The 16348-nt window shown below is 41.6% G+C and overlaps 1 protein-coding gene across 2 annotated transcripts in view; it reads left to right on the top strand.

Moving 5' to 3' along the window:
- LOC113946725 (deubiquitinase DESI2-like) overlaps positions 1-16348 on the top strand; it is a 71889-nt gene that overhangs the window by 38308 nt on the left and 17233 nt on the right. The window lies entirely within an intron of this gene.

The raw sequence follows: 16348 nt of genomic DNA, 5'->3' as shown, positions 1-16348 counted from the left end.
TGAACAGGCACTGAGCAGGAATTGGAAGGACAGACCTGGTTAGCATACAAATATGCATTTTAATAACAAACATAAATAACTGTACATGATCTCCAAAGGCATAAAAATGGTTTATAAGTGTTCTGAAAACAAAAATTTGCAGTATTCAGGAAATGGGTGTTCTTTTTCCTCATTTAATGTGCGCCATCCAAAACACAATAAAAAAAAAAATTGATTTTCTCATAGACATCTTTGGTGCTTATTCATTTCCATGTTCTCAAAACCACTGTTAATTTTAACAAAGCTGTTATTTCTCTTCAGACACAACTGAAGCACAGAGACAAATTTATCCCAGCTATCTGCTGATTTGGGGTATCTGACTTTCTTTATTCCCAAAGTTCTGATTATTTTGGGGGGAAGCTGCCTTCCTCCTCACCCTCCCAGATGGGAGGTTTAAAGTGCATTTCAATTAATGCGTGAGCATTCAGCATTTGTGTAAATCTGAATTCTGGATCTTGACCCAGTGCCAGAAAAAGATGGGAAAAGCATAAGATGGAAGTGACCTCCCATAAAAACTGTTTCTGTGCTTTCCATAGTTGTTTTATGGCAAATACAAGGAAAGAATATCATTCATTACACTACAGTATGACTGCCATAATGGTGAAATTTTCATTTCTCCTTCTGGAGTCCCCATTCTCATTCATTACACATCTCGCCTTTCTTCATCATATGGGGCAAGAGTCCTATGCCAATAACTTCTTTTGCCTCAAGTGTCCATTCAGCCCCAAAGAAGCCCATCATGGATCCCAAATGAGATGTGTAGAAAAAATACTACATGATTTTGTAAGAAATTCCCTAGTGAATCTGAGAATCAGCAATTAATTTACAAGTGACCTGCTTAGGCTCTAAGGGACACCAACTCTCTATTGGTTTCATCCTTACTAATTATATATATGGAGAAAATGACTTAGTCCTTTCTGTAAATGTTAGTGAATTAAAACAAACAGGAGGAAATTGAATTGGTACAAACAGAGAACGAAGTTTCAAGCAGTACCGAGCAAATCAATATTAACCACACAACTAGTCTGGAGTCAAATAATCAAATTACAACAGAAAATGGAAACTTCAAAAATTATGAAGGAAACCCAGGAGAAAGTTATGTGATTATTAGGGAAAGGTAAATAAAACCCTTTACTTGCAGCAGTGAAATAAAGTCACTGCTTATTGTGTACTTTGATAGGTAAAACTTCTTTGTGAGGGGATGAGGGGTGGACAGTGGTGAACAGTGACAGTACCCAAGGGAATGACCTGAAGTTGTCAGGGAAAGTTTAAGTTGGATATTAGAAAAAGGTTCTTCTCCCAGAGGGTTGTTGGGCACTGGAACAGGCTCCCCAGGGAAGTGGTCACAGCACAAGCCTGACAGAGTTAAGAAGCTTTTGGACAACACCCTCAGGCACACGGTGTGACTCTTGGGGATAGTCCTGTGCAGGGCTAAGAGATGGACTCAATGAGTCTTGTGGGTCCCTTCCAACTCAGCATATTCTGTGATTCTGTGTCCAAACCATAAGCTCACAGCCACTTTTCCTTGATTCTTCTGCTACATATCAGTGAATCCCTCACTGCCTCCTCCTTATCTAGCCTTCCAAACACAAGTCAAGTAAGATATCTTATAAAAAAAACTAGTAGGGTATTTTAAATTTTGCTTTCAACATGCCTTCAGTCAGCATCTTTATAGGAGTGGAATTTAGGGTTAAGTTTTCCTGCAAGAGCTTTCTTGGTGGATTCCAAGTGCTCATTCATTGCTCAGTAACCTGTCTAGATAATAAAGCAACAGCCTGAATGGCGAGTTCTGACACTTCTGCTCCCAGGAGCAGAATTTACTCAGGATTTACGTCAGTTTAAATAAACCCTTCAAAGGCAAGAAGGATTTTTTTGTTGCTGTTTCTCTTCACATATGCCTGTGTTTATCAACCCTCTCTAAAGCATTACAAATGCAAACCCAGGGGAGCTGAACAGCAGGCCCAGGAGCAGAATGTCCTAGATAGTCTCTAGCATGGGGATATAGAAAACGGGAGCTGAAATTATTATAAAAATTGCTGGTACTAAGGCACTAAGCAGAAGTGCTAGCCATCCAATGTGCCTCAGTCAGCATGAGAAATATGTGTGGCTGCTTTACAATGGATATCTCCATCTGTTTTGGTAAACACAGTAGTTTGGCAATCATTGTGTTTCAGAGCTGGGTGAGAAGTAGCACAGCTTATCTTGGGATACTTCTGACCTCTTGAAGGAATCTGTTGAGACAGAACCTGCTTGAGCTGGAAGCAATGAAAGTTTCTATTCTCATTTCTCAACATCTGATTGCTTGCTCAACTTCACAACTTAAGTGATTTTTTTTCTTCTTTTTGCTATAGTTTCCATTAAAACTAAACAAACCAAAAATCACTCCATTGGGAAGCTCCAGTCCATTCCATGTAGAGCTATAAGATGCCTCACAGTGCACAGAACATGCTGTCCAGATGATGTTTGGCTCACAAACCTGTGTAGATATGTGTCACCATAGAGGGCAGAAAACAGAAATTGTACTTATGCCCTAAAATCAATTCCAAGATGAGTCCCTTTAGTGTTTGTTTTGCTCTTCAGGCCCTTCACCTGTGAAGGAGCAATAATAATAATAATAATAATAATAGTAACAATTAGCATCTATTTATGCATAGTCATGTTATGTGGCAGTTAAAGACAGTAAACTTGAAAAAATATCCAAAGAATTAAAAGAAAATATGTAGAAATTTTACTCAACAGAATAAAATTATGCATTAGAACTGGGATTTAATTCCAGCCACAAATAAAAGCAGCCAAGGATTTTTAAGTAAGTGTAAATTCTTGGTCTCTCTGTTGTTGTAGCCCCAATGGAAGGTGATGCTATGTGTACTGCAATGCCCTTTCACCCCAGAGAGGGGTCAGGGTGGAGGATACTTTTTAGTTTGAAAGAGAGAATGACCAGCTGTGCTTCCAAACAGCCTTTTAGGCTTTTCTGCTCATGGGCATAAGCAGTTGCAGACAATCAAGGAGATGGTTGTTCTGAGCCTTGTGGCTAATGCCAGGCAGATCACTTCCCTGCTCTGTGCCCAAGTATCCCCCCCTTGTATACTGGGTTATTTCCTTCCTTCAAAAGGGGCCCTGAAATCTTTCAGTGACAGCTCTTTCATCTGCCAAAGTTAATTATCTGGTTTATGGTTTTTAGCGTTCTTTTTCAGCATGGAAAACCAGAGACAGAGCTTTATAGCCAAGTGGTGATGTATGAGTTAATGCATGTTTATGCAAATGCATCTAGCAAGCCTTGAGATTTGATTGTAGGCCTGTGATAGGTAGCTTAATTTCCTTATCTGACTTTGGGCTTGCTAAATAGCGTCCAGACAGATGTTGCCCTGGTGGAAGGGCCATGGCCTGGGAGGATAATACTATCTGGTCATACAGACTGAGGGCAAATGTAGCCATGTGTGCTGCTGGCTGAGGTCACAATTCTGAACAGGGAAGGGAAAGGAGGTGTAAGGTTGGCTCTACTTCCCATATTGGCTTCCTCAGGATCACACTGTGAGACAACAGTCACATGCCCAATTGCCACGACCTGTAGGACAGGTTCCTCATTCTTGGAAGCACTGCTAAACTTTATTTTCAGATTTTTGTTTTCTTTTCCTTTACCAGTGTTCTCTCAGTAAATAAAACATCCATTCAGAAATTTTCTGTCTACATTTGTTAAAGAAAGATTTTTCTGCCGAATTCCCATTTAATACAATGATGCCTTGGGTTCCATCATGATAACTGGTATTTGTAGTCTTCAACAGTTACGTGCAGGCTGACTGCTAATGGTTAGGGGCATGTGGACCTATGATCATGACTCTGCCATTTGGCCATGCATCTTGAAAAATCCCTAGACTATAGGAAGTTCAGCACAGGCAGATAAGCTCTGCTTAACCACTGGACATGCCTTTGACCTATCTACCTCTGGAAAAACTCACTTTGCAGTGCAGCCTCATTTTGTGCTGCTGTGGCTTTAGCCTCTCTCTGCAATGCCATGCATCTCATCTGAGTCTTCTGATCTTCCTGCCCACATTCACTTGTAAGCTGCAAAGGGCTTTGTTACTCTCTAATTGCCACTTAGGTCTGAATTTTCCCTATTCCCTACTGCAGACTGCCAAGCATATTCACCTTGCTCAAGACTTAGTTCTCTCCCTCCTTTGCCAGTTCCCTACAGACTTCTAATGAGCAGTGACTGGATCAAAGAAGCATGGCTGGGTCTCCTCACAAAGCAGCTCCTCTGGAAAGAAAACATAGAATGCCCAAGTTTCAGCTGCAGGAGTTCAGACTTCCATCTTCCCCAATGCCATTTCATGGCAGTCTTATCAGTAAGTGATTCAGTGAACATGTTGCATGATCAGGAGTCTCTTCCTGTGGATTCTTCTTCATCAGGAACTTTGGGGTTTTTTTAAGAAGTGAAGAACTACCAGAAAGCATAAGTATCTGCCTAATAAGTGCTGCACACCATCTTAATTAGTTTTGAAAGACGTTCTGATGTAAAGTAGGGCAGAATTTCCTAGTGGATAATCATGAGAAAATGAGAAGGAAATCAGATGCGCTCCCTGTGCATTTGCCCAGCTTTAACTTAAGGTCACTGGTACACACACCACTTAATATCCCTTTGCAGTCTCCCTTTACCTTCACCATTTATGTCCATGTAGGAAGGCGAGAGGAGCTTGATTTAAATCAGCACTCTGACTCCTGCAACATGGTGTCATGATACCTGTATTTATAAATCACTTAAGCAAATTGTGGATTAAAATGAAGAGGTTCATCAAACTGTGGTTAGCAATTTGCCTACAGGAAGTTTACTCCTTTCACGTTGCTTATGCTGACAGTTCTGAAAATCAAGTAGTATCCATACCATACTCTCTGAAGAAACTGTCCAAGAGTATGGGCAATCCTTATGGAGGACTTATGTTTGCAATTTCTGCAAAGAAAAATCAGTCAAGCCATGAGCAGCAGATCCCAAACTTCCCATCCTATTCTGAGCTTATGTTCCTTTCTGTGTTTCAGTACTCCAGGGGGTTTTCATTCTGATGAAGTTATGCATGTATGGGGAATTCAGTTAGGACTATGTCAATATTGGATAAAGCCCTTCTGTTTGATCATCTGTTTTTAAGTTACTTTGTTCCAAACAATCCCCCATGTATACTTACAGCAATATGTTCAAAAGGCCCTTCAAGGAATTGCAAAATATTTATGTTCTTTATAAGTCGTCCTGGCTGATAAAAAAGGGTATTTAAACTCTGCCAGATGGAAAGAAACACTGGCTTTTGAACATTAAAAAAGCATTTTAAAACAAAAAGAAAGGATAAAACAATTACTTTTTTCCATAATATGAATTGTTGAGTTTCCTGATTCTTTCAGAACATGGAGACGTGAGATAGCAAAAGAACAGAAGTTACGAATTGCTGTAAAGCAGACATAAAGGAAGAGGAATACATTTGTGGTTTCAGGAAAAAGCCAAACTCAAAGAAATTCCTGGACTTTAAGTTCCCTTGCAAGGACCTGCAGGTCTGAGGTCCCAGTCTTGCCACTGCTTTGCAGAAGCACTTGTCACTGCAGCAGTGGCCACAAGGAAGTATGACGTGAGGTGCCAGAAAAGATTTGCAGTTATATACTATGTCATGAAAACTATAAGGTAGGAGCACACAGACAGAGGGAATTGTGAAATTGCTGTCAGAGGGTTTTTTCAGTGCAAGATTTCCCTGCAAGTCTACTTAGAGTCATGGAAGGTAGATATTAGGTGAGGCACAAGCATACTTGGGCCAGCTTGTACTTCTGAACACAGAAGGTAAAAGTGAAAGGTTGATTGACAGGGTTCAAATACGGGCATATGATATCAAGATCTGAGCCCTGCTGATGTGTGGGCATGTGGTGAGTGTACAGTGCCTGAGGACAGGTTCTTTAGAGGAGACAGCAGCAACTAGAGGATCAGAGGGAGGATGAAGGGTTTTCTGCTGTGAAGTTCTTCTCCAGCTTGGCAATTTTCCTCAGTGTTGAGTGTAAGGATCACACCGTGTCACTGAATCTTAGACTTTAAAAAAGGTTTTGCTGCTTAGCCCATTCACAAACAGAAGACAACTCATTTCACTTCCCACCAGCAATTTTCTATGCTTCTGAAGTTTCCTAAGTAAGCCTGGAGCTCTGTTCTTACCAGAGTGATGACAGTTGCTACAGCACATCTCAGAAAAGGACATACCACCAAGGGAAAGGAGAAAACCACCTTTGAATCAGCACCATAACTGGAAGATAAGTGGAATGACTTAAGGAAACTACTCCTTCTCCTTCCATTAATGTGATTACTGCCAAGCAACTGGAATTATCCCTATTTAAGGAAACTCTTCAGCACCTTGCTATAGGACATATGGTGCATAATTATCAAAGAAGTGTGGCTTCTGAGCACCAGGGAAGGCAGCCCCTTTTAGTCCCCAACAGCCTTACTGATGGTGGAATAACAATAAAGTCAGTGGGTCTTATGGGCTCTTTTGCTAAGATATGAAGTTGATGCTCATCATAATTAGGAAATTAATTGTGAGGCAGTGGTTTCATTCACCTAACAAACTGCTGGTGTTGGAACTTTACCTGAGAACAGCAGTGGCAGAAGGTTTTATTCTTATATCATGTCTTTCCTCCATCTTCTTGAAAGAGGAATGATATGCTTTTGATTTTTATGAGTAATTTATCTTAAGTACTGGAAAAGATCAAACTCCTCTGTATACCCTGAGAAACACTTAAGTGATCTGGTATGAATTTCCTAGAGTCGGTGACAGCAGAATCTCACCACATCACTGAGGGGTGACGAAGCACAGTTAAAAATCCCTATTTGCTTCCAAAATCATCTCATCTTTCTCTTATACCCAGAGAAATCTCTTAAAAAAAAATCAGACTTAACTGTAAAGTTAGTGTCCACATTTCATCATTCTTCATAAGGCTATTTAAAGTAATTTGGATTTGAGGAATTAAAAACTCTTCAGGAAAACAGATTAGTATCTCATTATCCAGCTTCCTTTTGTACCCACCGATCCTTTCCACCCCTTTATTCCTTTAAATATTAACGAATCTGTTTCCTTATTTCTCATAATTTCTTGATCCAAATGACTGGACTCAGGGGACAGGGGTCAGAGACGCCATCTGGGTAAATGGCTAAAATCTGAACTAATTATTAGAGTTGAGCTGGGATTTTTGGAGCCAACCAAGTCATCAAAAGAGGAGCCTTTTAGAAGAATCTGATAGTTTTATAAAACTTTTGCTGGGATGCTCTGTGGGTTCAAACAAGGCTTTTAGCTGATGAGACATATTCACAAGTAACTGAGAGAGAGAAGCTTGCTGAGGTGCATGAGAGAAAATTGGATTAAAGATTTATTTACTTTTTTTCTTATAATTTCGGCAAAAGTTCTGAATATCAGCCACAAGATGTTCTGAAGCAGAGCGTCCCTCAGCCTTTCTTGTGGGAACTGTCCTACTTTAATTATTTACATAAATAGGGAGATAACACATTTCAGCAGGAGAAGAGAAAGGCCTGAATCAGAATTTTTGTGTTTCTTGTTTTAGAAACTCATTTTGAACTTGTTGAAATTGCAGATGTCTCTAGAGAGAGAATATTATTTTGGAGAACTGGGGATCTTGTTCTTGGGCTGAAGTGGCCTTGAAAAATACATCTAGAGGTTAACAAAGTGAGCTTGGCCCATTCTTTGTTGACACAGGAGGAAAAGAGTCTTCTAAGCATTTGAGGTGGCTTAGGTCAGCCTTGGAAAATTCTTTAGCATCCTAGATGAGGCTGGCTACTAGAGGGCAGGGATTATGAACCCTGTCACAATTGAATGCTTTGCAGCCTGTCTTAGACCTGCAGCACTTCATACTCAACCTGGGAGGTAAATAGCTTCCAGTCTCCTGAAGCCAGTAACCTCAAATTGGCCTAAAAAGATGGTCTCCAATAGGAAATATCCTGAAGATTAACAAATGGAGTCCGCACAGTGGATCCTGCAACCTGATGGTTACAGAGGACTGCAGCAGGCATCTAGCATACCCAATATTGATGACAACACAGTGATATTATTACATCACTGCATGCCAGATGGGATGGAAATGCTTGGTGAAGCCACACATCTGAATCTCCTTGGGAGGCAGGGGATGATCTTGGTGCAATCAAGTTTGCTTGCTTGATCACTGGATCTAGGATGGATGCTAGGGCTTCTTTACCCCTTCCTTTGTATTACTGGTAAATATCTGCGCTACTGATAGTAGCAGAGAGGCATTGTCATTGCATATCAGTCTGATAGCAGGAAATACATATCACTTGTGACTGCAGTGCAGCAGGAGATATCTTTGTGACTGGCTTTACAGCTGTCTGGTGTATACTTCCCTGGTGGTGTGGCTGTCTCAGCTGTGCTTTGTCAAGGTGGTTGGAGCTTTGGTAGAACAGAGGGACTGTATTTTACTGGTAGAGGGTGTGGAGCTGTGCTCAAGTGACAGGAGATGGTGGTCAGTACATAGTATTTTCTTTCTGGATATTCAGCTGTCTTTTTTCAGCCACAGCAAAACTGACAGCATATAACAAACCCACATCAGAATCCTACTTTCCTCAGAGAAGCTTAATTTTCAGCAAATTCTCTGAAAGAAGGAAGGTTTGCTGAATCAAGGACCAAATGAGGACAGTTTTTAATCATCAGTTAATAATTCAAGACTAAAGCTTTTCAGGTCCATCCCCAGGCACATGTGAGTTTTCATCATAAAGTTATTAAAAACCAGGAAGCTCTCCTTACCCTGAAAGCTATGAGAGAGAAAGGCTTAAACATCGAAGAAGAGAGATTCAGGTGGCATTTGAGTCACAGTCAAAAGCAGCAGAAGCTTTCATAAACCAATCTTTAGCAAATCTTAAGTAGACAAGTAATACTCATGTTTTCTTTAGTCAGCAATTGCTTTTCAGCTGCCTCTGTTGCAGAGGAGGTAGGTGTTTTGTTGAGTAAAAACCTAAGTGCAATTCTGTTAATGGCAGGAGAGAAAAATGCTCCCAACAGACATAAAGGACAGAAGGAAGTGAACGAACAAACAAACAAATAGCAACAGGACAAGAAAGAACATTAGGAAAGCTTTATTTCCCGGTGCCTGAGCCAGTCCTCACTGAAGCTGATGGAAAGCTTTGCTTCATTGCAGCAGCCTTTGAACGTTGTTAGCTCTATGGTGAACAGACTATGTTTGTTTTGTGGTTTTTAGCTGCCATGTATGTTTAGAATAAGCTTATTTATAAAGATGCCCTGCACCCATAAATTTATCCTCATGGTTTCAGATTTTTCCTTTTGTTTCTTCCTGTATGTATGCACAACTTTGACTGCATGCAGTTAATTAACTGCTATATCACATTTCCAGTGTGGTGTCTCTGTGGTAAAATGACATTTCCCGGTGTAGTTTGTCTATCAGATGAGATATTTGAAGTCTTTGGGAATTTCTTAGAATGAAGGCTGCTATAAAAACATATTTTTTTCCTGTCATTAATCTCTCTAGCCTTGCTATCATGAATGAGTCCATAGGCCAACAAAAATTATTACTAGGATAACACTTATATGTACTTTTCAGCTCTCAGTCCATCTTCTTTCCCACTCTCTACTTGTGCATGGGAATAATATGAGGAGGGAAGTAATTTGAAACAGAAATCAACACTCCTTAAGTGGCAAGTTTTTAGCACATCATTTCAACTTTTTGGAAAAATGGTCCTTTTGCCACATATACCTCTGCAGTCACTTTAGGTTTTCCCTTTAATGTGGTCTATCTAGCAAAAAGAGATTAAAATTGAAGATATTTTAAGAAGAAATTAAAAAAAAAGGTGAGCTCTCTGGGGCTGGTGTAAATGTGGGTGTTTTTATCCATCTAATTTATTTTTTCTGCCTTTTGCACCTGCCTTAGCAACCTGAAACCCCTGTTTCCTTATCTGTTATAAGTAAGCATGATTCCTTGGAGCTAAGTTAGTTCACAGTATCTGGGGAGTTCATCTCTAGTCACACCATTATAGAACCTTCGAGTCTCTCTGTGCAAATGCCTGAAAAACATGCTTCATTTCCAAAAATGAAGATGGCAAGAAAAATCCCTGTCCTTTAAACCAGTGCCTGTTGATAAATGAAAAGTGTCAGGAGAGTAAATGAACTGTCTGAGTGTGTTGATAGGCTTTTGAGACTGGTATCTTTCGCTTTGAAGTCCTGCCAACACTGTCAGACAGCAGGTCTTTCCCTGTTCATATGAATTCTTGTATTCTCCCTTCTCATTGTATGTCCATCTGCAGCAACCTGCTTCTCTCTAATATTAGGAAACACGGCTTGAGACTGAAACACAGGACTTTTCTGGTTAGCTGTGCAGAAAAAATAGATGTTCTTGATGTCCATCCCTCTATGCATATGGATTGGCCTGGTCCTGTTCAGCATGTCCATAACACTTGAAAGTATGACCCCATTAGGCAACAGCTGTTCTCAGCCACTGATCTTGAAACAGCAGCTGCTAGGAGAACGCAATTCCTCTTCATGACCTCATGATAATAGGAATGAATTGCAGTTGTTAATTCATTTGGTGGGATATTCTTTATTTTAAACGCCATTAACAAGCCCAGACTTAATTATACTCAGCTTTCCCCAAATGGTCATCTGTTATGAGGCCACTTGCTGCCTGTCCTATCACCCTGCAGCTGTTGGCTGTACTTGTAAGTGCTTTTTACAAGGACCTTCGTGCTCAAGAGGGTATTCCCATGCTTCAGTGTTGGTACAAGACTAATCAGTGATGCCACTCAGAATTCAACTCTAAATATGGTTCAACAAGATGTCACATTTGCAGCCACTGTGTCTCTCCACTGGTGGCCTGGCCAGTGAAGCTGAAACAGTGCTATGAGTGCTGAGGTGCTATAAGCCAGATGTCTCGTTTGACACAGAGCTATCTACTCCATCGTCTCTGCTTGCAGACTGCAAAAAGGCAACTCTATCCTTCTACCAAGGTCCACAGAAGTGACTAACATGTTCCAACTAACATCATAAGGGGAGCAAGACTGTAGGTATTAGTCCCCCTTTTCAAGGTTTTCCTTTTTTCTTCACTCCTGGCTAGTCTCAGGCAGATGGCGCAGATGCTACCTCTGCTTTACAACACCCACAGCCCTGGGGAAGACGTATAGGAGTTGCAGTGCCCTGCCTGCTGTGGAACAAAAAAGATTGCACAGGAGAATGGGGGCATTTCAGATAGTTGCTTAAAATAATTTAAAATTCCTTTGACTTCTACCTTTGACTCGCATTGCTACCTCCCAGAACACAGCCTCATTACTGAGCTCATTTATCCTCATCTACAGCTTCTCAGCTATACCCCTTCCTGTCTAAGTCAGAGGCCATTCCTGGCTCTGCTGAATGTAGTCTGTGTGCAGCCTCATGGCCCAGTGCCACCTCATCTATTCTGTTGATCCCCACAGGCTAGTTATATTCCCTAGAGTAGAAATTGTCATTTTTAAACAGTAACTATACAATAAATCTGTTTCAAGCAATTGAACTTAGCATGCCAACTCCACCAAGGTGAGACTGTGCTTTCAGGTGTTTTGTGAAGGCTGTATGTCCATTCTCCTTCAGAAATCTTATTTTCAGCATACACACTATGTACAGCAGCCAATCAGGAGTGCAGAGCTAGAGGTATGTTCTCTGTTGATGCACCCAAATTCCCTTAGCCCTGCCAGCACTGGCATCAGGTGGCAAGATGGCAAAAAGATGTCTCTTCATTGAGTTAGTGGTTTATTCTGGATGTGTCCAAGAACTAGTTTAATCAAATTGGCACACTTCTCTTTCCACATAGGCATTTTGGCTACCCTAACATAGCCTGCAGGCTTTGCCTGGGCAGATGTGCTTGTTTGCGTCTAATGGCCTTATTTTGAAATTCTGATAGGCAACATCTATGCTATATTGCGTAGGCCTTGTAGGAGCCAGCTCATGCAAACATGTAATGATGTATCATGTATCATGCAATCATGTAATGATTCCCCTTGGGCTCTAAAGTCTTTTCTCTCAAAGTGCTCTGGGGTGTGTGTTAGACTTCTCGGATGCCAATAAAAGCCCTTTGCATTCTCTAAGACACGCTGAGGGGAATATTGCACAGTATCTCAAATGGATACATGTCCCATGTGGATGCCACCTCATTTTTAGCAATGCTGCTAAGTCGAAAATCAGTGGGTGGTTCAGCAGGTGTTCAGTGCTGAACTCTCCAAGCCTCAGTCTGATGACAACAATTGAAGGAATTAGCTTGTATTGTTTGAAGAATGTTATATTGCCTCTGTTCATTTTGATTTTCATGGATTGGAGCACTACAGAGTGCCTTTGGGAGGGCTCACTTAAAAAAAAATCCTCGGTGCCTTCTATGCATGGCCTGAATCACCCCAATTGCATCATCCAGCACAACACATAACCTATTACATTTGAGAGATCTCTCTTAGGATCTACTCCTGATCAGCCCTTCTCTTTGTTTTGATCGGGGCTCAGCCTGTTACACTATCTCAGATAATATCTAGCATATGCCTATAGACTCAAAGCTCTCTCAAAATGCAGCACATTGATAACATTGTCTTCTAGAAGGCAGGAGACTCAGCATCTTCCATTGTTGGATGGCATTTCAACCCACGTTTCCCAGCTGTGAGGCTTTTTGCCTGCCCACAGCAAAGCTTTACAGGGAAATGTTAAGGCTTGCCAAGCAGGGACCTAACTCTTAGGACACTTAGGAGAGGGAAGAGGGGTACAGGGCAATTTGTACATTTTAGACAATGACTTTTAGTGCAAAATGATACAGCTTAAGATGCTTAGAGGATATTTTTGTATCTCAAATTACTTGTTTCTTGATGAGTTGAAATCCTGGTGTGGATTTGACAACTGCCTAGAAATAGCACCAAAACTGTCAGGTCCCATTTCTCCCCTCCATTTGGCTTCAGCTATGCATGTCTGAACGGCTATTCCCGCAGCTGCCAGCCGGGTCATTCCCAGTTCTTTCAGAGTCCCCAGAAGAAGCTGCAGCGCTGGGAGACTTACTTATCTTTCTGTCACCAGGTGCCGCTCAGTGGAAGCTGCAAGTACGTGCAACCTTCTCCCAGGTTTCTGCCTGAAGTGAGGACTGGTGTAGGTGGGCAATCAGTTGTGCTCGCTGTCCCACATGGTGGATTTCAGTCTGTGATAGGGACTGGGTGCCTCTGAAGGTTGAGAATAACTCACACTTTCAGAACCTGAGAGTGAGAAAAGGGTGAGAAGGGGCTTTGATAGGCAGTGAGAGCTGCACACTGTTCACAGGGGGGTTGCAAAGCTTAGGGAAGCCCTACATGAGCTGATGTGTTCCAGGCATTGCTGCCACTTGTCCAGCCTCTCATGTACTCCACGGGGTTTCCCATCCCAAACACTTTTATGCCTCAGACAAGTAAGCTTATATCTCACATAGGTTTAGTCCTTCTGTGGACTGTATGTTTCTTAGCCCCTTCTCTAGTCAGCTACATATCAAAAGGCTCAGCTACTTTCTTTTCCAATGTCAAGCTCAGGGTCACTACAGGTGTCTTAAGTTTCCTAAAGGAAAGGTAGCAGGACAATTTGTATGGTGGTCAGGACCAGCAATTTCTGACCCATAATAGTTTATTATTTATTTACAATTCCTCTCAGAGTTAGCAAATGATCTATCACAGAGAAGTTTACCCCCTTCAAAGAAGAAAACCTCACTTGTTTGTTAAGGAAGAAAAAACCCCGTGTGAAATCTTAAACGCTAAAAACATCTGAAAAAGGGTTCTGTTGATGGTAATAAAGGAAGGTAACTGGGTTCTGTGAGTTTACCATTGCAGTGTGTGGTTTTCAGTGGGGAACTGATCTGCAGTAGGTAGATTTTTCTGTAACTTTGTATGCAATTGGAAAACATCCACTTCATCTTGCTTGTGCTGTTTTATTTAAACTCAATTGGCTTAATCCTATGGCAGCCAGGTTTATTTGATGTTTCTCCATTAGCTAAGCACTGCTGGATGCTCCAGTACAATATGCTTTATGGCAAGGAGTGAGAAACACAGAAGCAGACTGTAGTGTTGGTGGCATTCCCTGCCATTGCCCTTTTGCTCCTATTGAACATTGTGTTCTGCTGTGGAATAGTAATGAGGCTACACTGACAAGAGGTGACTTGACAAGCATGACTGAGGAAAGGGAAACCACTTTGACTTTATCATTATCCTTACGCTCCACAAACTGCCCTCTGTTGCTTGATGGCCTGATGCCCACACATCTCCATTCTTTTTCTGGCTCTTTCTTGCCTCACTAATTCATTCTGGGTGAAGAAGCTCCCACAAACAAAAGAGGAACATCTCAGCTTTGCTTCCGCATTGGGAAGTGCTATTTCAGTTGCTAGGGAATCTGCTTAGAAAATAGAGCCAACTCTTAAAAACAGTATTTCTATTTCCAGGCATCTTACCTTATGCTATTCTGTTGTTTCAGCTAATTTTCTGAAGAATCATACCCTTGTTTAGTTCTTCTGTTAATATCTGTGAGAAAGTCTTTATTAAAACTTAAAACTGCTTCAGAACTAAACTCACATGCATGCATACATAACAAGGAGCCTAAACTGAGTCACTTGCTACACTGGCAATATGCTGCCTAAGTTCCCGGATAGGAAGGAAGAGAAATGCTACAAAATCTAGAGGTGCAATTGTACTGAAATTTGTGACCTTGGCTCAGGGTCAAAGTACTGTAGTGTAGGCCAAAGTGTTCAAGTAGAACACATTGAATCCAGTTTTAAAAATTCAACAGTATTCTTGTGAAAATGGTCAGATATGTCTGGTGAGAAAATGAAATGGATCAGCCAATTTTCTATGAATGAGTCTTAAGTAGAGGTTATAATCTGAGGTTATAATCTGAGGTTAGGTAGAAAGCAGCATTGGCAAGAACTGAAGTAAAAGTCCTTGGAGTGTATTAGGTAAAGAACAAGCTATGCTTGCAAGTAATTTTAGCAGCTAAATGGCTCTGTTCGTGCTCTGATTCCTAATGATAATTTCTCCAATTTCACACATTGATTTTTAAACAATGCATGTCAAAATAAAGTGAGTTCCGTAGTCAAATTAGCAAAGTCACAGGTTTGCTGCCTTCTCCACACCTCATTGGAAACTCCATGCTGTTGGACCAAGCAATTCCCTTATGCTCAAGGTAACTATTGGAGTGGGGCTTAGATCATTCTGCCCAGGCCTTACACATAAAGAACCAGCTGCTCATCAGCCATAACAACTGTAGTTGGCACAGTCCATCCCTAGAAAATGTTTCAGTCGTTCTCCCTGAAAATTTCTTGAAAACTCTAAGCACTACATTTCCCTTATCAATAGAATCACAGAATATGCAGAATTGGAAGGGACCCATCAGGATCCTTGAGTCCAATTCCAGGCCCTGCACAGGACACCCCAAGAGTCACACCATTGGCCTGAGAGCGTTGTCCAAATGCTCCTTGAACTCAGGCAGACTTGGTGCTGTGACCACTTCCTCAAGGAGCCTGTTCCAGTGCCCAACCACCCTCTGGGTGAAAAACCTTTTCCTGATATTCAAACTAAGTCTCCCCTGACTCATCTTCATGCTGTTTCCTCTAGTCCTGTCACTGGTCACAAGAGTAAAGAGATCGGTACCTGCTCCTCCACTTCCTCTTGTGAGGTCTCTCTTCAGTTTTCTCTCCTCCAGGCTGAAAAAGCCAAGTGACCTCAGCTGCTTTTTTTAAGACTTTCCCTCCTAACCCTTCACCATCCTCGTGCCCCTCCTTTGGATGCTCTCTAATAGCTTAATTCCTTTTTCATATTGTGGTGCCCAAAACTGCACACAATATTCAAGGCGAGGCTGCCCCAGTGCAGAGCAGAGCGGGACAGTCCCCTCCGTTGACCGGTTGGTGATGCTTTGCCTGATGCCCCCCAGGACACAGTTGGCCCTCCTGGCTGCCAGGGCACTGCTGACTCATATTCAACTTGCCATTGACCAGGACCCCCAGGTCTTCCTCCGCAGTGCTGCTCTCCAGCTTCTCATTCCCCAGCCTATACACACAATCAGGGTTGTCCTGTCCCAGGCACCGAATCCAGCACTTGCCCTTTTTAAACTCCATATGATTACTTCTCACCAAATAATCTCCTTAATGGACTACAGACAATCACCCTCTTAGTTTTTGCAGCAATTACTATTAAATTAAGTGTAATTTTAGCCAGAAAGAGGGTGGGAGGAAGAGCAGAGGAATTTACTATCGGCAAAAGGTGCCGTATGGACAACCCTGGAACCACTAATCCATGTAAATTGTGGAATAA

This window comes from Corapipo altera, unplaced genomic scaffold (genome assembly GCF_003945725.1).
Source record: "Corapipo altera isolate COAL_440 unplaced genomic scaffold, ASM394572v1 23b, whole genome shotgun sequence".
Taxonomy (NCBI): domain Eukaryota; kingdom Metazoa; phylum Chordata; class Aves; order Passeriformes; family Pipridae; genus Corapipo; species Corapipo altera.
Note: the sequence above shows the minus strand (reverse complement) of the source record. Positions and strands in the feature narration are given on the sequence as shown.